Here is a 25,652-nt window from a genome sequence, read left to right as displayed (position 1 = left end):
GGCTTTGCACCTTAATACATTCTATGCATTAAGGTGGAAAACCTCCTGTAGTGCCCCCCCCCCCCCCCAGTTTTTACTTACCTGAACCCGGCTTTCTTCTCCCCGGGGACAAGCACACCAGCTCTACCTGGTGTCTCCTGTACTGATTGCATAGAATGATAGAAGCACAGCCATTGGCTCCTGCTGCTGTCAATCAAATCCAATGACGTGGGGGCAGGGCCGAGTCCTGCTTACACAGGTTCAGGAGATATTCTTTTACCTACAGGTAAGCCTTATTATTGATTTTTATTTATTGATTTTTTACACACACTGCTTTGTTTACATTCTCGTCATCTAGCAAGGAGAAAAAGATACACTGTATCTTTTTCTCCATTCAAGAGGAAAAAACACAGGGGCAGCCTGAATGGTGATTGATCCCTCTAATAGCTAATCAGAGGCTATCAGAGCAATCAAGTGATCGGAAATCGGGCTTCTCAGATCCCGATTGTTAGTATGAGACCCGGCCTCTGAGTAAGAGCGCGGCCTCTGTGCTGGGAGTGTGATGTCCCATCGCATAGGTAAAAACCTGCTTCCCTGAAGACACTTATATGCATGGGTTCATTGGGAAGGGGTTAAAGAGGAACATTACTCAATTAAAAATAAAAATAAATAAAACTCAGCAGCTACAAATACTGAAGGGCGATGTGCCAAGCTGACATAATAAACCAAAACAAGAGAAGAAAGTTATCCATGGTTCACTCAATAACACTATAAAGGAAAAGACACAAGTCCCATGTGATAATATAGATAACAGGTGTATAAAAAAAAAAAAAAAAAAAAAAGAGATAAAATAAAATAAAAAAAGTAATAGCAATATCAAAACAGTAAAAATGTTACAAAAGTATTAGATAGATACATACATACAAAGGGAAATGTGTCTCACTCAGAAATAAACACAGAGATCCACTGAGCCCATTGTGACAAGAGATAAAAGGGTAAAACTGAGCACAATAATGAACGAAACTAAACCTATAGCGAACCTTCAGTCATTTTTTCATCTTTCCATCTATTAAATCTTCTGCCCTTGTTTTTTTTTTTTTCTTCAAATAACAAACATGTTATACTTACCTCCACTAGAAAAGAGGATCCCCCTTCATTGGGACTTTGTAGGCAACAATCACACATAAGTAGATCAAAAAATATATTTATTGCGTATACATAAAATCATTCGATCATTCAAGAAGATCATTTTTTTAAAAGACATATACATAGTTCAATATCAAAAAAAGAAAAGACAAAAAAAAAACATGGCAGGTTACATCGTTTGCATGACATGAAAAAATACTCTCCGGTATAAAGTAGTCTCCGGTACCCGACGCATTTCTGGTTCAAGCACCTTCGTCAGCGATATTGGTAAGACCCCTTTCACACTGGGGCGCTTTTCAAGAGCGGTGCGCTGGCAGGATGGTAAAAAAAAGTTAGCAGCATCTTTGGAGCGGTGTGTATTCTGCTCCTTCACCACTCTTACCCATTGAAATGAATGGGGCAGCACGCCTATACCACCAGCAAAGCACCGCTGCAGCAGCGCTTTGAGGCAGTTTTAACCCTTTCTCAGCCACTATCAGGGGGGTTAAACACCCCTGCTAGCGGCCGAATACCGCCGTTAAAATGACGGTAAAGCAATGTTAAAAATAGCGCCGTTTTACTGCCGGTGCCTGCACCGCCCCAGTATGAAAGGTGGCTTAGAGTATATGCAGTCATAATTTTGTCTCACTAAAAAATAGAAAACACATATCATAGCAACAAAACATGGATTTTGGCAACCATGGAGGACAAATGGACAATTGCTGTATGTGACACCTACCATGCAAAATGTTGCATCATGGTAGGTGTCGCATACAGCAATTGTTGTCCATTCATCCCCCATGGTTGCCAATATCCATGTTTTGTTGCTATGATATGTGTTTTCTATTTTTTAGTGAGACAAAATTATGACAGCATATACTCTTACCAATATCCCTGATGAAGGTGCTTAAACCAGAAATGCGTTGGGTACGAGAGACTACTTTATACCGGAGTGTAATTTTTCATGTCATGCAAACTATGTATCCTGTCATGTTTTTTGTCTTTTCTTTTTTCGATAAATAAATATATTTTAATAAGATCTATTAGAATTTGTAATGAGTCTTTGCTAACAATAAAAATATGTTGCATATACCTTATTGACTCGCCCCCACAATGTCAGGAAGTTGAGTGTGTGAAGAGACATTAATCGGGTACCCTCTGACTGCCGATGTGTCGGGTTCTGAGTAAACTACATAAAGCTTAGACATGTGCAAATTCATTCAGTAACGAATCAAAATTCAGCTGAATTTTGCATCTTTTAGACATTCGGATGCATATGAACGTTCGAAAAAAAAATAACGAATTTCAACTAATACGAAAGAAATTATAGAAAAAATAACAAATTAATTCGGCATGATTAGTTAAAGCTCTAATGAAACAAAAAGTCAACTCGGAGTAAATCTTACAGTCCAATCAGCTGATTCATTTTGTGCTGGAGGTTGGATTACTGGCAAAATGCATTCCTGAGAACTGAGTGAGAAGAGTGTTGTATTGTATTTGAGCCGAGGAGAAGAGATATTGTCATTGTTTGTGTTAATGGATTCAATAAACAAACGACTTTCCGAACTACGAAAGGTTACCACGAAGATCTACACATACATAAATATGGAATAAAATTGATATACAAACAAAATGAATCTATTCGGTATAACGAATATCAACACTCTACAGAAATAACAAATTATCCGAAAACGAATTAACGGAACATAACGAATATAACAGAACGAAATTGTGTATTTTACGAATGAAAACGATACTAAACTAAATTAAATTTCCCATTATGCACAAGTCTAAGCTCACATGGGTTATCTTGCAATTATTATTGTATAACTCCAGTTTATAGATAGCTGTGTTCTAGATCCCTAAAGTGTATGTTAGAGCAAAAAAACCCAAGAAAATGAAAAATACGCAGTGCATTTCTGCAATACATGCACATGTCCCCATGTTTTATCCATTTAGAGACCCTACAAGTACAAAAATATAACCTGTCAATGTGCCAGACATGCACTCAGCTTACAATTTCTTGTTGGCTGACAACTTGCAGCATTTTAATGGACTGGGTGGTGTCAGCCCTGCCCAGTTTTCCCTTGCCAAACTTCTCAGACCCTCCCATATTCACTACATAATGGGTAAACATTCTGTAGTCCCAAGAGAGATACTGGGATGGCTAATTGCTGTCTTTGAGATAACACAATGCTTTAAAAGGTATATATAACAGACTAAAAGACAGCAGCTAGAGTAAGAGAAGTACGTTGTTAGTGTGTACATACACTTTAAGTTGTTTGTGGCTTTTTCAGTATCAAGCACTGTACTACACCTCATAAGAGCAAATTAAACATTTTCAACATCTCTGCTTCCTCTTCAATTTGACCAAAGAAATAAAATATTGGAAATGATCATAAAATGTATGTAGATGAGTTCAATATCTCAATTCAGACAAAACAGTTTTGTTGTTGTATAGAGTGTGTGTGTTTGGAGCCCTCCTTATTTTTTTTTTTTACTGCCATCAGGAGCTCAGCTCTTGTCCTTCTTGGCAGTCACAATGATGATGGCTTCACCAGAAGGCAGTAAAAAAAAATCTGCAATGGCTCAGAACAAGAGAAAGTTAACCCCCCTGACGGTATTCCCGAGTCTGGCTCGGGGTGGAATTTTTATGCCAAAAGCGGTAACCCAGAGCCAGACTCAGGACTGCATCGCTGGATCCAGGAGGATGCTTACTTACCTTCTCCCTTGGATCCAGCGATGTCCCAGCGCTGTACGAGTGAGCCGTGTCTCGCTCGATTCATCACATCGCCGATCTCCGTGCCCTGCGAGAGTTGCGACGCATGGGGACAGAGATCGGTGCCAAATTCAAAAAGTGAAACACACAGTATACATACAGTATAATGTAATCGTACAGATTACATTGCTGTATGTAATTATTTCCCATCCCCTTCGTCCCTAGTGGCCTGCCCAGTGTCAAGCATGCAGTTTTATATAATAAAAACTGTTCTTTATGCCTGGAAACTGGAGATTGTCCATAGCAACCAAAACTGTCCCTTTACATCAAAAATGATTTTAGACCAGCTAGAAAACAGCGATAATAAATTGGAATCACTCGCAGAATTGAGCGATAGCGATTTGTGGGGAGATCCGTCATCAAACACTGAAAAGTAATGACAGCGACAATTCTGCAACTGAGCAAATTTCGGTGTTTTTTATTTGATTACATTATTGTTTTTTTATTATTATTGTTATATTATTATTTGGTATAATTATTTATAGCTCTTTATTATATTATAATTTATGATTTCATTTTTCAAACTTTATCATACCCGGGATGTCTGCTAGACTCTGGTTTGGACAGATTTAAGTGAGTTATTCCTAAGAATTACAGGACTACACCATAAAACGCCAAATTTTCATGCAAAATAATTGTACCACTTTCAGCACCTAAAATCCGAAATAATCATACCGCCAGGGAGGTTAACAGGGGTTCTAGCCCTCCGCTCTCCTTTTCTATCTGTTGTTGTTGAAGATGTTCCCTGTCTTTGTGTCTAGTGAAGACATAGTCACTGGGACAATAAGTTAATAGGGCAGGACTATTACTAACACATAATAGCAGGTGCTCCGAGGTGCCCAGACACAATTTCAGCAGTCCTCTATATTCTGTAGAACAAATTTCAATGTCCTAGTGAAGTTGGTGCCTGGACTGCCCACCCAAGCCAAGCCAAGCTGATCAAGTCCACAGTGTATCCAAATTGGTTATTGCAAGAGTCCATCACATGGCCCGGACCAAAAGATAGAAACAGAAGACGGGGTATGGGGTGGACAAACACAAAGTTTCCCAATGAAGTCAAAGTCTGAATGACAGAATGTTCTGGATTCACAAATTGCTGGGATTGATTATAGATCTACTGATATCAAAAGAAAAACAAAACATAACAGAGATGCATTTTTAACCACCATAGAAAACAATTACTGCACTAAGCGTCTGATTATAACGTTTAACAAATACAATCTTTGTATTTCTAGGTCAGAAGGGTGATGTGCTCAGTCGTAACAACTGGGGATGCACATCTCACATAGCCATGTGCCTACCCACTCATCATTCCCTAGAACCAGAAGGATCACAGAAAGAATCCCTCAGCTAAAGCTCAGTTTCAATGCCCCCTGGATTAGGATAGGGAGACACAAATTCATATTCCCATATCATACCATATTTAATATCAGGAAAGCTAAAATATTAGGTTTTTGGTGACATCATTTCTGATGGACATATGGCTCTACAGACTCTGAACCTTCTTATGCCGATCTCGTGAACACTGGAACAAGCCATTCTGAAGTAAACATAGAGCTGATTGACAGAAGCCTATTATGTATTTTGCTTTGCGTGATACGGGCCCCAACTTCACTTTTGCTCCAGTTTTGATATATTAGAGACAGTTAATCTCTCTACTTTCTCTTCAACTTTAGGGAAAAAAAATTGAAAGCAAAAAAAAAATCAAAAAAAATCAAAAAGAAAATGATCAAAACTGGAGCAAAAGTGACGGTCGGCACTTAAGCAAAGCAATTAACAGAATACGTTCCCCTACACAGCCCTTGGGCTTCATTGCTGCAGCTCTTATGACAGTGCTTCTCCAATGGCACAACAATCCCTAATGGCCTCACGTTTTAGGTTGTGCATATCATTTAATATAGCACAATGCAATATGGGAATATGATTTTGTGTCTCCCTATTCTGATTCAGGGGTCCTTGGAAGTGGGTTGGGGCTGCTGATTTCTCTCTGTGATCCTTCTGGTTCTAGGGAATGATGAGTGGGTAGTCACATGTCTATGTGAAATGTGCAGCTCTAATTGTTACGACTGAGCACATCACCCTTCTGACCTAGAAACCATTGTTTGCTTAATGCAGTAGTTATAAGGATATTTGATATAATTTTGGTTCTTTATTATAGACAGTGGAAAAAACAACTTTTAAATTTTAATGGTTATAATATCCCAATTTCCACAAAAGTGTTGTAAAGTATTAGTAACCTGTAGACTGTGCAGAAAGAGATATCTGTGAGAGAAATACAGCAGGCTGCAATGGCGGCTGGTGCTCAAAAATTGGGGGGGGGGGGCAAACAAACTGAAAAGAAAAACAAAACATCAATTGCAGCCTCACTGTGCCCATCAAACGCTGCCACTGTGCCATCAAATGCTTCCACTGTGCTCATCAAATGCTCCCACTGTGCCCATCAAATTCTGCAACTGTGCCATCAAATGCTTCCACTGTGCTCATCAAATTCTGCAACTGTGCCATCAAATGCTTCCACTGTGCTCATCAAATGCAACCACTGTGCCAGCAAATGCTCCCACTGTGCCCATAAAATGCTGCCACTGTGCCATTGCATGCTCCCACTGTGCCATTGAATGCTGCCACTGTACCATGAAATGCTGCCACTGTGCCATAAAATGCTGCCACTGTGCCATCAAATGCTCCCACTGTGCCCATCAAATGCTGTCACTGTGCCCCTCCGGTGAGCGGTGTCCTCCATGCTCCTCCATTACCTCGATGTCTTCTCCTGTCCTCTCTTCGCCTATGATTGGACAGGCGCCCAATCACACGCCTATCATTTCAGCCAGTCAGGTGACAGGTAACAGACCCGAGCACCTGATTGGCGGAAAGGTGGTTCAGTGTTAGGAAAGCGAATATTCATTTGCTTTTCTAACACACAAGCATGGTGCTCGCAGGTCACCTTTTTTGACGCCTATTAGAGCCTATGGCTCTAATCAGGTGCTTCAAAAACAACCCCCCCGTCACTGTAATTCAGGCGCCCGGCCCCTTTTATGGCTCTGGGTGTGGCAGCGGCGGCCATGCAATGCATGACTCTATCCATTGGTCATATGGGGGTGGCTGGAGAGAGTGGCCTTATGGATGCCCCGCCACTGACAGGCTGTCTGTAGAAAAGTACAGGAGGGGGAGGAGACAAGACCAGTCATCCTGTACAAGGAGAGAAGGCAGCAGTGACCAGTCTTTATTACAGGAATCTCCTGCACATTTTACAATGGATTACTGCACAGGTCTAGAAGAAATACACAAAGTGCACCAACTTTTAAGTAATAATACACATGCCCCTTTTGTAACAAAAGGATAAAGTTTTAAATTGCTAGTAGTATCAGTAATCAGTCCCCTAAAGTGCCCAAAGAATCCACAAACCCAGGTACTATTATGCAAATATTAACTTCCTTTAGAAAGTTGATAACTGTGATGGGGAGTCTCAAAAACCAAATGGTATTGCTACTAAAAGCAGCTATATAGGTCACCATCCCACCTTCTATTCCTATTTCTGCAAAGGCAATCTCATTAACCTTAGGGTGGCACAGTAGAAAGAAGGATGGGTGAAGGTAGACACAGACATGGCACCAACTTTACTAGATAGTTGAAATTTTCTTTAGAAAATATAGAGGACTCCTGGATCTGTGCTAAATCACAGCAAGGGATTTTTTTATTTTTTTTATTTTTTTGAATTTTAATAATGAGATAAGCAAACATGTGCCCTATCAATTCGTGCGTGAATTTAAAGGTGATTTATGGCCACAGCATGCACTTTCTTTAAAAAAAAAAAAAAGCATTCTTGTAGCAATACAAATAATATTTATTTTTCACAATGCAATGTAAGCTTACTTGTAATATTTTCTTTAATTGTTCTAGCTGTCAGCTGGCCATCTCTTTCTGCAACCTTCTGAATTCCCTGCATGCTTTGTAGCTTCACCTCTGCTTTTGGTATCTTGCTGGCTGAAAGCTGTCATTCCTGTAGTGACTCCGCCTCCTGAAACTCCGCCTCCCATCACCTCTGCTGGCAGGCTCTGTGAAATGTGTGATACAGCAGTGCCTACACACAGGACATAGTGAATATATATCACAGAACACATTTCCAAGTAAATGCAAAGGCATAGCTCCTGACTGTCCCTGATTTCAAAGGACTGTCCCTGATTTGGCGCAATGCCCCTCTGTCCTCCTTATTTGGCCCAATCTATATATTGTATATTGAATGCAAAATGCACTTTTTAGCTATCAAAAAGTGTTTTCCAGCACTAAACCTTTCATCTGATTGCTAAATTGCGGCATTTGTAAATTTAAAAAAACATAGCACGTGCTCTTCAGGAGCCGCCGCTACACTAGTTTTAGGGCATATTTATCAATTAAACAAGATAAATTACCATGACCTCAATCCAGAACGATATAATAGCTCTTTGGCACTGATGTGTAATAGCAAACAACAACTTCTCTTATCATATCCCCAGAATTAGTACATATCCCCTGATTGGAGGCTTCTAAGATATGTATTTTTATTTTTTGAAAGATTCCGTTTATCACCATGATCTAATTTTGCTTAATATATTCTCAAAATAGGGTGTTCATAAAATCTACAATAATAAATGCTAAAACAAATTCAACCACTAGATGGCAGCAAATTTCAAAAGACAATTTAGCTACCTCAATATTATTATTATTATACAGGTTTTATATAGCGCCAACAGTTTGTGCAGTGCTTTACAACATGAGGGTAGACAGTACAGTTACAATACAATTTGGTACAAGAGCTCAATACAGGGCACTTACACCCCCTCCCTGCCCAGGCCATTTTTCAGCTTTCAGCGCTGTCACAATTTGAATGACAATTGCGCGGTCATGCTACACTGTAACCATGTGAAATTTTTGGTCATTTTCTAAAACAAATAAAGCTTTCTTTTGGTGATATTTAATCACTCCTGGGTTTTTTTAGTTGAAGAGGTAGTTGGGGACCAAATTCCAAACAGATTAAACAAATAATAGTACCATCATCCCTTTAAAATTAAGAAATAGCAAGAAAAGAGATATGGGATTTTAAAGGTACAAATTAGAGACAATTAAATCAGATTTTAATATAAAAAATGAATTCAAATACTTTTATTGAAAATTATAGATAAAAACAGTAAATACAAGTACATCCAAAGTCATGAGTACATACACCTAATGCCTATTACAGTACTTCAATCTATCTAGACTATATTTGAATATCAGCATTTAAATAAGGAAAATTAACTAAATCAATATGATAATTAAGAAAAAGGTTTCCTCTCTCTTCTGTGAACAGCATGAAAGGGGTCAACAACACAATCAACCCAGACAGGTGTGCCTCTATGATGTTCAGATGGAAATGCCATAGGGGAGGCTGGATGATCCAGTGGAAAATCAGGGGCGTGAGACATTCACATGTGCAGCAGAGAACGCTCAAGATGATAATAAGTGACATCTTTAAAGCAAAACAAATCAACATGAAAAAAGAAAAGAAAAAGGAACCAAGTAATACTAAAGAAATGGTTTATAGCTTATCCCTTCATTAAGTCGTGGCTCTTTACAGAGATCTGTGTTGCACCGTGTCCTAGCAACACAGTGCGGCCGCTGTCGCTGCGCACCACAGAGGGCACGTGAGAGCAGCCACTCTGGGCGCCATCATATGATGTCCACCCTGAACAAGACCCGCACTGACAGGGGGGCGGGTGGCAAGTGGTTAAAGTATAACTAAAGGCAAAACTTTTTTTTTTTGTTTTGGATAGAGTGGAGATGGATTAGTACGCTTGTCAGTTTTTATTGCTGTCTGTGTCCCCGTTAAGGAAATTCACCCTCTCTATTTACTCTGTTTACCATTGTCATTGAAAGTAAAAGAAAATCACAAATTTTGGGTTGTCCCTCAGAAAAGTAATAGATGGGAAATCATCCAAAGGGGACACTAGTTCTAGCAACCTGGGGTCCCCAAGGAATTCCTTCAATTTGCAGGGATTTTCCCTCACTTCCAGTTTGGCTTTGGGACAGGAAGTAAACCGAAATCTCTGCAATCAGACAGGAGTTATAACCCTCCTTTACTCCATCCAAAACGTAAAAAAAAAAGTTTTGCCTATAGTTCTACTTTAAGATGACTATGGGACCGTAAGTGAAAAGGCTTATAACTCGTAATCACACAACAGCTTGCAATTCAGAAATACTTTATTGATCTCAAAGGATAATCAATTTATAACCATGATATTCAAAAGTCATAGAAAATTAAATTTTCTTTAAAATTAATTAAATATCATGTGTGTATATAATCTCTCTGTAGACTCACAAATATAAAAACATTTTAAAAATAACCCAACCGCTCATGAAACTAGCGTATTTTGATATATAGTAATATAAATACATTAAAATCATACTTCAAAAAATATTATTAAAAATATACTTCCAAATGTATATATACAAATTCTGTATGAAGAGTTCATGATTAGAATTGTTTGCATTCACATTACTTACAACGCTTGATTGTTTTTATTTATTTTTTATATTAAAAGTTCTCTAAGCTTCAGGATACCATTGCAATCTGGGTTATCTTTTGTTCTAAATTGTACAAATTGCAGAATGAAATGTGTATCTTTTCTAACATTAGTTGACTTAATAATAATGAACTTTTTGAAATGGGAATGAGGGACTCCTATCAGCAAAAGTATGCAGGCATATGACACACCCCTTGCCATGCCCTTTAAACGAAAATTGTACAAAAAAACAAGATTGGTTAAACCCACAAGTGCTTTTTTTTTCATCATTACTATTCTTTTATATTGGCTTTTGGAATTTACAAATGCAACAACTTAGAAATCAGGTGAAAGGTTTAGAAACACTTTTTGATAGATAAAAAGTGCATTTTATATACAACTATATAGATCGGGCCAAAATGATGGACAAATGAGGAGTAATGAGGGACAGAGGGACATTGCTCCAAAACAGGGACAGTTGGGAGCTATGGATCTGTAAGCTAGCACCTCTTACCCGAGCACCCGCCTCTATGGACAGGAGATAATATGAGGTTTGTGCAGTGTGGTTTGATAGATTACAAGTATGGTTAGAACTCCTAACAGGATAATCTTTTTTGCATGGACTTTTTTTTTCATGGGCTTGTAGCTCAATCTTTAGTCTTGTGGGATGATAGTAGGACAGTATTTAGAAATCACAGGACCCCACAGAATAATTTTGATGGGACCCCTATCAATTTCAGAAGATATAATGCACCCTTATTTATATCAAATCTTTACCCCTTTTAACATTTACATCAATCCTATTTTCACTAGTAAGGATGGTAAATACCAGTCAGGAACTAAATAAGAAAAACAGAGACAACACCCGTATTGCATGGCACCACATCCAAAAATGTATATAAAGAAAAAAATGTTTTTTATGATGTTGTCTAAATAAATTTAGATATTTTTATCTATGCCTTTGAGTACGTTTTCCCAATTTTTATTTTTTCTAACCAGCCAGGAACCAACCGTATATATACACAAATTACTATTGGTCTAAAATAGGTGGTCAATAACGCACCCCTAAATACTTTCAGAAGTTCAGATCATAATTATGTAGCATATAATAGACCTCTCTTTACAACTGCTGGGGATCATAGGTAGGCAGCCTATAATGCACCCCTGTAGAGAACCCAGTGATACTATATAACCTCTTGCTGCCCGCGCTATAGATGAAAGACGGCTACATCGTGGGCCTAAATTGCTGGGAGGGCGTCCTCCCATGCATCTGATGCCTGCACGCCCCCCGTGGGGTGCACGCGGCTCGCTCTGTGATCAGCAAGTCCATGAGACTCGGCTGATCACCGGTTCGAAGTAAGGGACCAATCCGAGCCCGTTACCATGTGATTAGCTGTCAGCCAAACAGAGCCGGTAATCAGCTTAAAAAAAAGCCGATTACTGTCTGGAATAAATGGGACATCGGTCCCGCACACTCCAGACCCACTGCTGCTAAGCAGTGCCCACCAGTGCCACCCATCAGTGCCCACCAGTACCATCTATCAGTGCCCATCAGTGCTGCCTATCAGTGTCACCTACCAATGCCTATCAGTGCCCTTCAGTGCTGCCTATCAGTGCCCATCAGTGCCACCTCATCAGTGCCGCCCATCAGTGCCGCCCATCAGTGCCCATCAGCGCAGCCTGATCAGCACACATCGATGAAGGAGAAAAATTACCTGTTTGCTAAATTTTATTACAACTATCTAAAACATTTTTTTTTCTAAATTTTCAATCTTTTTTTGTTTGTTTAGCAAAAAATAAAAACCCCAGTAGTGATTAAATAACACCAAAATAAATCTCTATTTATGTGAAAAAAATTAAAGAAATTTCATATGGGTACAGTGTTGCATGACCGTGCAATTGTCATTCAAAGAGTGACAGCGCTGAAAGCTTAAAATTGGCCTAGGTAGGAAGGGGGTTTAAGTGCCCAGTAAGCAAGTGGTTAACCACTTGGCCTCCGGAATATTTACCCCCTTCATGACCAGGCCATTGTTTGCGATATGGCACTGCGTTACTTTAACTGACAATGGTCATGCAATGCTGTACCTAAGTAAAATTTTTGTCCCTTTTTTCCCACAGATAGAAATTTATTTTGGTGGTATTTGATCACCTCCGCTTTTTTTTTTTTTGTGCCATAAACAAAAAAAGTCTGACAGTTTTATATAAAAAAATAAAAATATTTTTTACTTTCTGCTTCAAAACATATTCATAAAAAAAAAAGAAAAAATCTGATTTCTTCATAAATCTAGACCAATATTTATTCTGCCACATATTTTTGGTAAAAAAAAAAAATAAGCGGATATTGATTGGTTTGCACAAAAGGCATTGTGTCTATAAACAATGTGATATTTTTGTTATTATTATTTTTTTTTTTGCTAGTAATGGTGGAGATTAGCGACTTATAGAGGGACTGCAATTTTGCTGTGGATATTCTGACACTAACTGACAAGTTAAAAATATGCACTGTCACTTTAAGAATGATACTGGCTGGGAAGGGGTTAAACATCAGGGGCAATGAAAGGGTTAAATGTGTGCCTAGCCAGTGTTTTACTACACTGTGGGAGGTGCATTTACTAGGGGAAGAGATGGAATTTATTCCCTGATTTGCAGGACCACAAACTCATCCCTTCCCCCTCTGTCAGAATGGCAATCTGTCTTGTTTACATAGGCAAAATGCAGTTCTGTGGCTCTGCCTGACGGCAGGCTGACAACACAAAGCCACATCTTCACAATTAGAACTGAGGTTGTCAACTTTGCTGTTCATGCACCATCAGTTGTCTATAGGCAGCCCAATGGCCAAATGAAGGACCTTGCATTGTAGTCTGACAACACTGCAGCTAATAGCAATGGCAAAGGCAGAATGTGAGAAATTTTTTTAATGTATAATTCTTTTATAGCAATAGAATGGGCCCCCTTTGTCATTAGCCCCATAGCAACTTCATGGGCTACAATGGCTATACTAGTTACACAATTAGATGGCAGCAAAATACATTCCCATCATAATATGTTTACTGTGCTGGATGTAAAACTGATTGTTTGTACAATTCCTATACTCTGATGAGAATGTTTAGGGATAGTTTTATTCTATATTATTACGTTTACAGAGAATTACTTAGAAAAAATGCTCAAGAGCTGCATTAATCTAAACATGACATAGCCTTCAATATTGCAAAAAAGAACTCTGCAGTCGGCAGAACCAACAAAAAACATGACAAAGCCATTTTATAATCGCATTAAATAGTAAACCAAACAATCTGAATGAGGCTGAATGTTTGACAATGTTTACATGGAATTTAATTGAACCCTGCAGAAGAAGCAAAGGCTAGAGGGCCCCCTGGTTCAGTTTAGAGTATACAGTCAGTAATATTGATACTAATTATTTTAATGCCTAAGTAAATAAATGATGGCCTTTATCTATACACAATCTCCAAAGTGTTAAAGCAAGCCTAACAGATTTCTGACACTTTTCCAAAAACTGCATACCGACCCATGACTGTTGTCTGTGTGCTTGTTGTGGTTAGCAGGTTTCATTATGCAATAGCAAGACTTACCAGACAGTAGCGTCAAAGTTAAATATAGCTTAAAGTACCCTTCTGTGGGAAAAAAAAAAAAAAATAGCAAAAAATAAATAAAAAAAGCATACACAATTTCTACACAAGTCATGGTGTAATGTAAAGTTAAAAATTACCTTTGCTTTTAATCCGCAGCACTGTAAAATTGAATGCAATAAGACAGCCTGGATGTGTACTATACAGCAGTGTCACAACGCCCCAGAACACTCTAGACTGACTAAAAGGCAGCAAAAAAGAGAAGTTAATTGTTAGTGTTTAGGGGTGTGCTGTGTACAGAATTTAGTGGTGTGCTTCGTACAGAGTGCAGGTGTAGGGGTGTATTGTGTACAGAGCTCAGGGGTGTACTGTGTACGGAGTGCAGGGTTTAGGGGTGTGTTGTGTACAGAGTTCAGGGGTACTGTGTATAGAGTGCAGGGCTTAGGAATGTGCTGTGTACAGAGTGCAGGGTTTAGGAGTGTGCTGCATACAGAGTGCAGGGTTTTGGACTGTGCTGTGTACAGAGTGCAGAGTTCAGCGGTGTATTGTGTACAAAATGCAGGGTTCAAGAGTGTGCTGTGTACAGAGTGCAGGGTGTAGGGGTGTGTTGCATATAGAGTGCAGGGTTTAGGGATGCACTATGCACAATGTTCAACCCCAATGGCGTTCTGACACATTCCAAATGCAAAACTGGGTGTGAGGACCACATGACAAGACCTTTTCATTGTCGGCAGTCACAGTCATGATGGCTTCACCAGAAAGCAGGAAAAATCCATGATGGGTCACAGACAACAACAGGGGTTCTAGCCTGCCCCTCCCCTTTTCTGTCTGTTGTTGTTGTTGATTTTCCCTGTCTAGTGAAGACAGTAAGTAAATAGGGCAGGAATGTCACTCACATATAATAGCAGGCACTCTGAGGTGCCTGCTATATTGACCATCAGTTTTAGCAGTCCTCTGTATTCTGCAATACAAATTTGAACTTCTTAATGAAGTTGGTGCCTGGATTGCCCACAAAACAATCTAACCGGATCCAATCCACAGTGAGTCCCAATTGGTTATTGAGACAATCCATCACATGACTGGACCAATAGAGAGAAACAGAAGCTGGGATGGACAAACAAACTTTCATAATGAAGTCAAAATCTGAATAACAGGATGCCCTGGACTCATTGCCAGGATATAGTAGAGATCTACAGATAACAAAAGACAAAAACATTCATATTAACAGAAATTTATTTTAACCATCATAGAATTGCTGCACTTCTCTTCTATTAAATAACTACATTTGATAAATAAAGTTTTTATATTTCTAGGTCAGAAGGGTGATGTGCTCAGTCGTAACAACTGGGGATGCACATCTCACATAGCCATGTGCCTACCCACTCATCATTTCCTAGAACCAGAAGGATCACCGAAGGAAACCCTCAGCTAACACCCAGCTTCAATGACCACTGGATTAGGATAGGGAGACACAAATTCCTATGCCCATATTATACCGTGTTATATTATTGGCACTAACAATTCTGGCATAAACATAGAGTGCTTTTGCTCCAGTTTTGATACATTAGAGCAGCCATTCTCAACCAGGGTTCCTCCAGAGGTGGCTAGGGGTTCCCTGAGCTGTGGCTGATTTACCTCCCGTTTGATGGTGCCTACATAGATCTAAGCCAATGTCACTTGGAGGAGCCAGTGGTATGGCACCAATGATCTTTATAGCTCTCTGTAAGGGGGCCATTCTTACCACCACTCAAAAAAAGGGCATTCTTCTAACAGACCTCCAAAGTAAGGGGCATTGTTCCCACTGTCCCCAAATGAATGGGTTTTTATCAGGGGTTCCCCTGGGGTAAAAGGGTTGAGAAAGGCTGCATTAGAGACAGGCAACCTCTCTGCTTTCTCTTCAACTTGACTTAAGAAAAAAGTTTGATAGCGCTAAAAAAATCTAAGAGAAAGCAGAGAAGTTGTCTGTCTCTAAGTGACCAAAACCAGAGCAAAAGTAAAGTTTTGGCCCATAACAAGCAAGGCAATTAAAGCAGTTGTAAACTCGCTGAATTTTTTTTTCTCACCTGCAAAGCAAAAGGCATACTAGCTCATTATGAAATACTTACCTTAGAACGAGGCCCCGACATGTTCCCTCAGCGTTTCTTCCGGGTATTGCGGCTCCGGCGCTGTGAGTGGCCAGAGCCGCGATATCGTCACTCCCGCGCATGCGCGCGGTAGATTTCTCTCCAGCAGGGCCCGACGTCTGCCGGGCTTCCAGCCGGAAATCCCCTGTGCGCATGCGCCGCTGCAGTCAACGGCGGATTGCGAGGGAAATATCTCCCAAACCGTACAGATTTAGGAGATATTTTTTTTAACTACAGGTAAGCCTTATTATAGGCTTTCCTGTAGGTAAAAGTCCCCAATTTAGCTATACAACCCCGTCCTACACATCTCCTGGGCTTCACTGTGGCACAACATCCCTAATAGCCTCGCATTTTAGATATGCATATCATTTCACCACTTCCTGCAAAACGACGTACCTGTACATCGCTTTGAGGAAGTGGTTGTACCGGGGTGATGCCTGCAGCTGCAGACTTCACCCCAATAATGTTTTTAGAGCTGGTGGTCAGCCGTTATCACCAGTAGCAGGAGGGGATGTCCCTCCCGCCGCCTTCTGCTTCTCCACTGGATGGCCGGAAATGCAAACAAAACTGCAATCAGGTCTCTGATGTAAAAACCCGGAAGCAATGTCAGTATTCCAAAATACAGGTTTTGAATACTTTTAAGTACTGACATATAATCACACACATAGGATGGACTTGTGCCTTTTTTCAACATCACCTACTATTTAAGTGTAAAGGAGGGATCTGGGGCCTTCTTGACTCCCGATCCCCACATAAAGAGTACCTGTCACTGCTTATTACTGTCACAAGGGATGTTTACATTTCTTGCGACAGCAATAAAAGTGATCAGATTGAGGGACAGTGTAAAAAATAAATAAATACGTTTTTTTTTTAAAGCGTCCCTGTTCTCGCATGCGTAGATTGTGCCCGTAAATGTAAACGGTATTCAAACCACACATGTGAGGTATTGCGCCAATCATCAGAATGAGAGCAATAATTCTAGGAAAAAGGCTTCCTCTGTAATTTTAAACTTGTAACTATTAACATTTTTTAAAGTGTCGCTGATGGAGATTTTTAAGTGTCATAGTTTGCCATTCCATGAGTGCGCACAATTTTAAACTGTAACATGTTAGGTATCTATTAACTTGGTGTAACATCATCTTTCACAATATACAAAAAATTGGGCTAACTTTACTCTTTTTAGAATTCAGTGAAGTGTATTTTTCCCAAAAATGTGCACTTGAAAGCCTGCTGCTCAAATACTGTGTGACATATTACAATGACTGCCATTTTATTCTCCAAAGTCTTTGCTAAAAATATATATATAATGTTTGGGGGTTCTAAGTAATTTTCTAGCAAAAAAATACAGATTTTAACTTGTAAGCAACATGTATCAGAAATAGGCTTGGTTCTTAAGTGGTTAATATAGCACAATGCAATATGGGAATATGATTTTGTGTCTCCCTATTCTGATCCAGGGGTCCTTGGAAGTGGGTTGGGGCTGCTGATTTCCATCTGTGATCCTTCTGGTTCTAGGAAATGATGAGTGGGTAGTCACATGGCTATGTGAAATGTGCAGCTCTAATTGTTACGTCTGAGCACATTACCCTTCTGACCTGGACAAGACTTTACTTGCTAAATGCAGTAGTTAAAAGCATGTTGGATGTGATCATTGATTTATATGCAAAGCTGTGGTGCTAAAGCTTTCATTTATACTTTGATGATTGTAACATTACTGTTTTACCAAATAGGTTGTAAAGTAATAATCATGTGTGGGTTGTGCAGAAGAGCTATCTGTGGGAGGTATTCAGTAGGCTCCACCCACTGCAGACCCTCTGTAGAAAAGTACAGGAGGGGGGCGGAGACAAGACCAGTCACTCTGCACAAGTAAAGAGAGCAGCGGTGAGTGGTCTTTATTCTAGGAATCTCCTGCACATGGGTAAAGTTTCACACTAGGTTATTCTACAGATCTAGAAGAAATACACAAATCCCACCAACTTTCAACTAACAAAACAAATGCACATTTAACAAAACAATTGTAAAGCTTTAAATTGCTAATAGCATCAGTAGTCCTCTAAAGCGTCCCAGGAATCCACAAATCCAGGCACTCTTGGGCTTCATGGACGCTTGGCCATCAGTTACCATGCCTTTGGGAAAACGCAGGGCTGTTTTGCATTTTCCCACGACCGGCCCTGAATGTGACCCTTCTGCATTCAGGAGAGGGGGGTTGAACCTCACATAACTGCAGCAGCTCCTAAACTCTGCTAAAAGCCTATGTGTACATTGAGTTTAAAAGCTCTGGCAAAAAACGGCAAAAGCTCCTAAACTCAACTTTAGGAACTGCTAGTGAACAAGAAGCCTTATGCAAATGTTAACCTAATTTAGGAATTTGATGCCCAACCATCCCATTTTAGGTTTCTCTCAATTGGGGCAGCAATGTGATGGGCAGTCTCAATAACCGAATGTTAGGTAAAATGGTAATTTAACGGGAGGAAGGAAGGGAAGGAAGTTTAAAATTTCTTTAGAAAATGTAGAGGACTCCTGGATCTGTGCTAAATCATAGCAAGGGTTTTATTTCCTGCAATAATAATGCGATAAACTTTGGTTATGTTAACATGTGCCCTATTAATTCATGTGTGAATTTAAAGGAGCTCTATGGTGGTAGCGTGCACTTTAATATAACAACAGCATTGTAATAGCAATACAAATAATATAATATAATATTATTATATTAATTAAATAATACAATATAATAAAATAATATAATAATACAATTTCATTCTGAATAATAGAGTAGGCTAGAAATAATTGTAGTACAATGCGGAAATATATGACTATAAGGAATATATGTTTTTACATTTTGACCATAGATATGACAGGTAATACTACAATTTTTATGAAGTAGTTGGATGTATCAGTTGTTTTACCGTTGTTGGGATGTCCCACATTTTGGCAGATTCATCTGTCTCCAATCACAGGTAAACGCTGGATGTGCAGATACATGCCAACATGAGCAAACAGCCGCTGCACCTGTCAGCCTATGATTGCTTTGCACAGGCTGAGCGGCCACAGATGTTTGTACATGCATGTGATTCCGTCTGCAAGAATCTTCCAGACACCCTAATCACAAGTGAGAATGGAGTCTCATATACTCACCTTTGCTTCTTTGCAGTCAAAGCAGAGTTTCAATCATTTTTATGTTTATTAAAAGTCAGCAGCTACAAAAAGCGTAGCTGCTGACTTTTAATAAACACACACTCACCTGTCCCACAATCCAGCGATGCAGCAGCCCGAACCCTCGGCTCTCTCCCTCATCTCTCCCTGGTGCTGGCGTTGCAAGTGTGGACACCCGGCTGTGACAGCTTATGGCTTTACAGCTGGGTGTGCACTGGGCATGTGTGAGTCGCGCAGCGCCTCCCTATTGGCCGGGCAATCTTCTGGGACCTGTGACATGTCCCATAAGGTTGCAGGGAGGGAGTGGGAGAGGAGAACTTCCGCTTGAGCTACATAGGCAGAAGGGGGAGCAGGTATCTGTCAAAACTAGGTACTTGCCCCCCCCCCCCCCGACCCTCCCACAAAAAAATGACATGCCAAATGTGGCATGTAAGGGGTTAAGAAGTGCTTAAAGCAGCATTTCCACTTTTGGATGAAACTCTGCTTTAAAGGTCAAAACTAATTATAGGGAACCTATACCAATTAAACAAGATAAGCTACCATGACCTCAATCCAGAACTACTTAATAACTCTTTGGCACTGATGTGTAATAGCAGATAACAACTTCTATTTTCATATGCCTAGAATTAGTACACAGCCCCTGATTGGAGGCTACTCATGCATGTATTTTGCTTTGTGACAGGTTCCATTCACAGCTATGACCTGATTTTTCTTAATGTATTATCAAAATACTGTAAAGTTTTCATAAGATCTATGATAAGAAATGCTAAAACAAATATAACCACTAGATGGCAGCAAATTTCAAAAGACAATTTACTATAACTATCGGACAGTAGGTAAAAAGACTTATAACTCGAAATCATACAACAGCCTGTAATCATAATATTCAAAATTCATAGAAAATTACAATAAAATAAAATTATTGAATATCAAACACAAAAAATTCATGTAGGTATATATTCTCTCTGTATACTCACAAATAGAGTTGCATGATACCATTTTTTTTACTACAAGTACTGATACAAAATGAATGGGCTCAAACCACACTGCAAAGAAACGCATGCGATTTCAACTGAAATGCAATTCCTGTCTGAATCATATGCAGCTTCCCCTACCGATCATGTGTAAATCCAGGCTGAAGTCACTATGACAAGCCTGGGTTCACACAGGAGCGGTGCCGGAATATTCTGCGATTCAGACAGTAATTGCACTGCATTCCTGTTCAAATTGCGTGCGATTCTTTGCAGTGCAATTTGAATTTATTTTGTATGGGCTCAAAAATGAGTACTCGTGCAAATACTTGGTATCAGCACCAATACTGATATAGGTATCTGTACAACCCTACTCACAAATGTAAAAAAAAAAAATTTAAAATAGCCCAACCCACACATGAGATTAGCATCTTTTGATATATAATAATATAAATACATATATAATATATATATAAATACATTAAAATCATACTCCAATCCAATCTAACTCCAATCTATCTATCTATCTATCTATCTATCTATCTATCTATCTATCTATCTATCTATCTAGCTCTCTATCTATCTATCTATAGATCTATAGATTATATGCATGCACATTACTTACAATACTTGTTTGTTTTTTGTGTTCGTTATATTAAAAGTTCTACAAGTTTCAGGATACCAGTGCGCTCTGGGTTATTTTTTTTCAGTTAGAAATTGTACAAATTGCAAAATGAAATGTGTACCTGCTATAACATTAGTTGATTTAATACTAAGGATCAAACTAAAGGAGGGTAGTTTTTTCACTTCATTATACCTTTTGAATGTTATATCAAATAAAATAATATTTAGAAGACAGCACTGACAAAAGGAAAAGTTAAGAATGTCTTCAGCTCCATAAATAATTATAATGGTATTACTGAACCAATAGATCCAGCAGCCCCGGGTTGTATTTTTTATACTTTCCTTATCTAAATGTCTTCAGGCCAGTCATGTGACACATAGGGTCCTCTTCAGATCTTCTGTGGCAATGGTTGGTATTTTTCAAAAAGGGTCTGCTGTATCTACTGATACGGGACTTCAGTAAACAGCCATCTTGGAAGTTCCATTGGAGTGTTGGGTTTTCACTATGTTTGGATCTGAATGGCGTCACTGTTTAACCAAGTACCCAACCCTATAGAGCGGTTATATAAGGTTTGTGCGGTGTGGTTGGATGTATTACAAATATGGTTAGAACCCCTAACAACTTTCTGCATGGACATTTTGTCATGGGCTTGTAGCTCAATCCTTTGTCTTGTTGGATGATATTAGGGCAGTATATGGAAACCACAGGACCCCACAGAATATTTTTGATGGGACCCCTATTCGTTTCAGGAGATATAATGCACCCTTATTTATATTTCATGCTTATTCCTTTTCTGGGTAATAACATTCACACCAATCCTATTTTCACCAGTAAGGCTGGTAAATATCAGTCAGGAACCAACCCTATTTATACACCAATTATTATTGGTCTAAAGTAGATGGTCAATAATGCACCCCTATTTCAGTACAGAATTGGGTAGCACACAATATACCTCTCTTTACAACTACTGGGGATCTAGTATAATAGGTGGGCAGCCTATAGTGCACCCCTGTAGAGAACTCAGTGATAACACTTAAAGTATATCTAAACCTAAATCTTTTTATCATTGTGTTTGACATCACGTCTCACTGTATACATTTTGTAAACCAAATCATTTGTGAATCTGATGCAAAGTTTCTTACCCTTGGATCCATTCAGTAACAGGACTTATGCCACGTACACACGACCAGACTTTGACGGACTAGGTCCGATGGTCTTCCCGACAGACTTTCGGCAGAGTTCCGTCGGACTTTCTGAACGAAATGGACTTGGCAACACACGACCGAAATAAGTTCGTTCGAAAGTCCGTTAGTTTTGAATGTGATGATGTAAACGGGACTAAACAAGTAAGTTCAATAGCCAGTAGCCAATAGCTGCCCTTGCGTCGTTTTTGGCCTGTCAGACTAGCACACAGACAAACGGTTTTCCCAATTTTTAGTCTGTTGGACTTGAGTCTGTTGGATAGATTTGAAACATGTTTTATTTCTAGTTCCGTCTGACTTTTGGGAAAAAAAAGTCCCCTGGAGCCCATACAAGATCGAATTGTCTGATGGATTCCGGTCCGCCGGACCAAGTCTGCCAGAAAGTCCGGTTGTGTGTGCACGGCATTAATGTTGCAGGCTGAAAACACGAAGCTCCCTCACAATTAGAACTGAGGTTGTCAGCCTGTTGTTAATGCTCCCTCAGTTGTCTATTGGACTGACCATAGGCAGCCCAATGGCCAACCAAATCCTTTAATGGCAGACTGTCAAAGCTGCAGATAACATATAGGCAATTATAGTATTAATAATAATTCTAGTAGTAGTATAATCATTTTAGAAAGTGAGTAATCTTCTTGTGTAATTCTTTTATAGCGATGGAAGGGGCACTCCTTGTTGTTAGCCCCATAGCAGCTTCATGAGCTGCTATGGCTAAAGTTACATCATTGGGTGGCAGCAAAATACATTGCCATCATATTATATTTACTGCTGGATGTAAAACTGATTGATTGTGCAATTCCTTTGCTCTGATAAAAAAACTAACATGTAGGGATAATTTTATTATATAGTATAGAGAGTAGAGAGAATTAGGAAAAATGCTCAAGAGCTGCATTAATCTGAACATGACATAACCTTAAATATTGCAAAAAGAACACAGCAGCCGGGGGAACCAACAAAGAACGCAAAAAAGCCATTTTATAATCGTATTAAATAAACCAAACAAACAATCCGAATGAGGCAGAATGTTTGACAGTGTTTACATGGAATTTAATTGAACACCACAGAAGAAGTGAAGGCTAGAGGGCCCCCTGTTAAGTTTAGAGTATACAGTCAGTAATATTGATACAAATTATTTTAATACCTAAGTGAATAAAATATGGCCTTATATAAACACAATTTTCAAAGTATTAAAGCAGGCCTAACAGATTTCTAACACTTTGCCAAAAACAGCATAACCGACTCATGTTTGTTGTCTGTGTGCTTGTTGTTGCTAGCAGGTTTCATTATGCAATAGCAAGACTTACTAGACAATAGCGTCATAGCTAAAGATTCCATAAAGTCCACGTTCATGGGGAAAAAAATATAGCAAATAAAAAAATAATATAGCATACACAATTGACACACAAATGTTGTAATTTAAAGTGGAGTTCCACCCATTTTCTGAACTTTGTCTGTACTACATGCCCATAACTTATACTTTTCAGAATGGCCATTTATTCAATTTTTTTAAGCTTGTAAATACCTTATTTTTAGTTTGCTCTCCTTCACTTCCGCCCCTAATCGCCAAGGCGATTACGTCACTAGGCGATTTGCAAGGGTTTCTGGGATAGCGTTGTCATGTATCACAGGAGTTCTTGCGAATCCCCTATTGCCAAAATAGCGCTTTTTGTGGCAGATAGGAAATGACGTGAATGGGAAGAGTTTCTGCATCAGCTGGGAGGATAAGAAAGAGAAAGAGTTTTGTGGTAGGACTGGAGCCAGGGGGTAGCCCCTAGTTTCTGCAGGCAACACCAGAGATCAAGCGGGCACCATGGGAGAACCGGAGAGAGAGAGCGGTGCCATGGGAACTTCACACTGCTTTTCCGCCCTCACTATGCAGAGCTGCAGACAGGAGAGAGATTGCATCATCTCTTTGCCCCCTCTCTGGGGATTCTGATGTGAGGAGGGGGGTCTCTCTGGGGACCTTGTGGGAGGTAAGTGGCTGTATTTAATGGGGGCACAAGGGGCTGCATTTAATGGGGGCACAAGTGGCTGCATTTGATGGGCACAGATGGCTGCATATGACGGGTGCAAGTGGCTGCATATGATGGGCACAAGTTGCTGCATTTGACGGGCACAGGTGGCTGCATATACAGGGCATAAGTGGCTGCATTTGGCCGGGCGATTTACTGGGGCGGTGTGATGGGATTTGCTGGGGATGTTGTGATGCGATTTCCTGAGGGCGATATGATGCGATTTGCTGGGGGTGTTGTGATGCGATGTGCTGGGGATGTTGTGATGCAATTTGCTGGGGATGTTGTGATGCGATTTCCTGGGGGTGATATGATGCGATTTGCTGGGGGTGTTGTGATGCGATGTGCTGGGGATGTTGTGATGCAATTTGCTGGGGATGTTGTGATGCAATTTTCTGGGGGCGATGTGATGCGATTTGCTGGTAGTGTTGTGATCCGATTTGCTGGGGGCGATGTGATACGATTTGCTGGTAGTGTTGTGATGTGATTTGTTGGGGGCGATGTGATGTGATCTCATAGAAATTCATCTTTACTTGGTCTATGCCATTTGCAGGTAGGCAATACAAGATATAATGCAATATAATGCAATTGTAATTTATTTCCTGGTTCCTGGAGGGAGGAGGGGAGGAGAGGTTTGCATAGCTAAGGGGCTGCAACTTCCTCTGACACTGCCGTTGCTATGGAAACCTGACCTGAAACCTAGTACACTGCTTGTGCTGCACTGAGCATGTGTGAGATCTGCAAGGATGAGATCCAGAAAGAAATACAGTCTGGCTTCAGATGCCCACACTTAAGATGGCCACGGCCTGCTGGAAGTTTATAAAATAACAAACTAATGCTATAAACTAACAAAATGGACCTTAGTTGAAGGACTAACTTTACTAGAATACATTAAGCTTGTGTAATATAGAGGTATTTTTATTTAAAAAGTATAAATTTGGCCAGAACAGTGCTTTAATGTTATAATAACGTACCTTTGTTTTTAATCTGCAGCACTGTAAAATTATTCAATGCAATATGACAACCTGGATGTGTTCTGTTACAACATTGTCATAATACCCCCAGAAATGTTATCAGAAATGTCAACTTTTAGACTTCCCTGCAAGAGGCATTTCAGTTTTGATGAGATACTCCCCAACAGCTAAAGGGATGCAGACCCTGCATCTTTTCCCATGGGAACACAGAGAATGCACCAGGTGACTACATTGAACCAGTCTCTCCCATTCAGATTCAGTCCGCAAAGAACATGATGAAACAAACAGCTATTTCTTCAGAACAGAAACAGTTAGGAATCTATAACAATGTATTTTAAATCCCCTAATGTACATTGATCACCCATAGGGGATTTTTTTCTCAATGAAAGTGGACTTACTCTTTAAAATTAACAAAAATAGCTGTTGACCTGTCTAAAATGCAGGCCTACAAGTAGAATTTAGTTCACCTACTATTCCAGGGCATGCCACTCTGACTGGGCAAAACTCTGGCATCTCCTGGTTGGGTAACCTCTTCTACTGACCATCAATGAAATCAGTAAACTCTTCTTATAACCACCTATATAAAGAGGGACCTCTCCTACTTACCACC

General features: G+C 39.7%; 4 non-coding genes across 4 annotated transcripts; 2 read left to right on the top strand and 2 right to left on the bottom strand.

The window, feature by feature from the left end:
- Positions 1–5,117: 5,117 nt before the first annotated feature.
- LOC143965214 (small nucleolar RNA U13) lies at positions 5,118–5,214 on the bottom strand. The gene has a single exon (XR_013271595.1). It is a non-coding gene; the product is annotated as a small nucleolar RNA U13 (small nucleolar RNA).
- Positions 5,215–5,875: 661 nt separating this feature from the next.
- On the top strand, positions 5,876–5,972 carry LOC143965213 (small nucleolar RNA U13). Its single transcript, XR_013271594.1, has one exon. It is a non-coding gene; the product is annotated as a small nucleolar RNA U13 (small nucleolar RNA).
- Positions 5,973–15,297: 9,325 nt separating this feature from the next.
- LOC143965216 (small nucleolar RNA U13) lies at positions 15,298–15,394 on the bottom strand. The gene has a single exon (XR_013271597.1). It is a non-coding gene; the product is annotated as a small nucleolar RNA U13 (small nucleolar RNA).
- Positions 15,395–17,607: 2,213 nt separating this feature from the next.
- LOC143965215 (small nucleolar RNA U13) lies at positions 17,608–17,704 on the top strand. The gene has a single exon (XR_013271596.1). It is a non-coding gene; the product is annotated as a small nucleolar RNA U13 (small nucleolar RNA).
- The last annotated feature ends 7,948 nt before the right edge of the window (positions 17,705–25,652 follow it).

The sequence above is a fragment of the Lithobates pipiens genome, unplaced genomic scaffold (assembly GCF_037356315.1).
Source record: "Lithobates pipiens isolate NorthernLeopardFrog02 unplaced genomic scaffold, aLitPip1_a1.2 Scaffold_8, whole genome shotgun sequence".
Classification (NCBI taxonomy): Eukaryota; Metazoa; Chordata; class Amphibia; order Anura; family Ranidae; genus Lithobates; species Lithobates pipiens.
The sequence above is the reverse complement of the archived record's forward strand: the minus strand, read 5'-3'. Positions and strand labels throughout refer to the sequence as shown.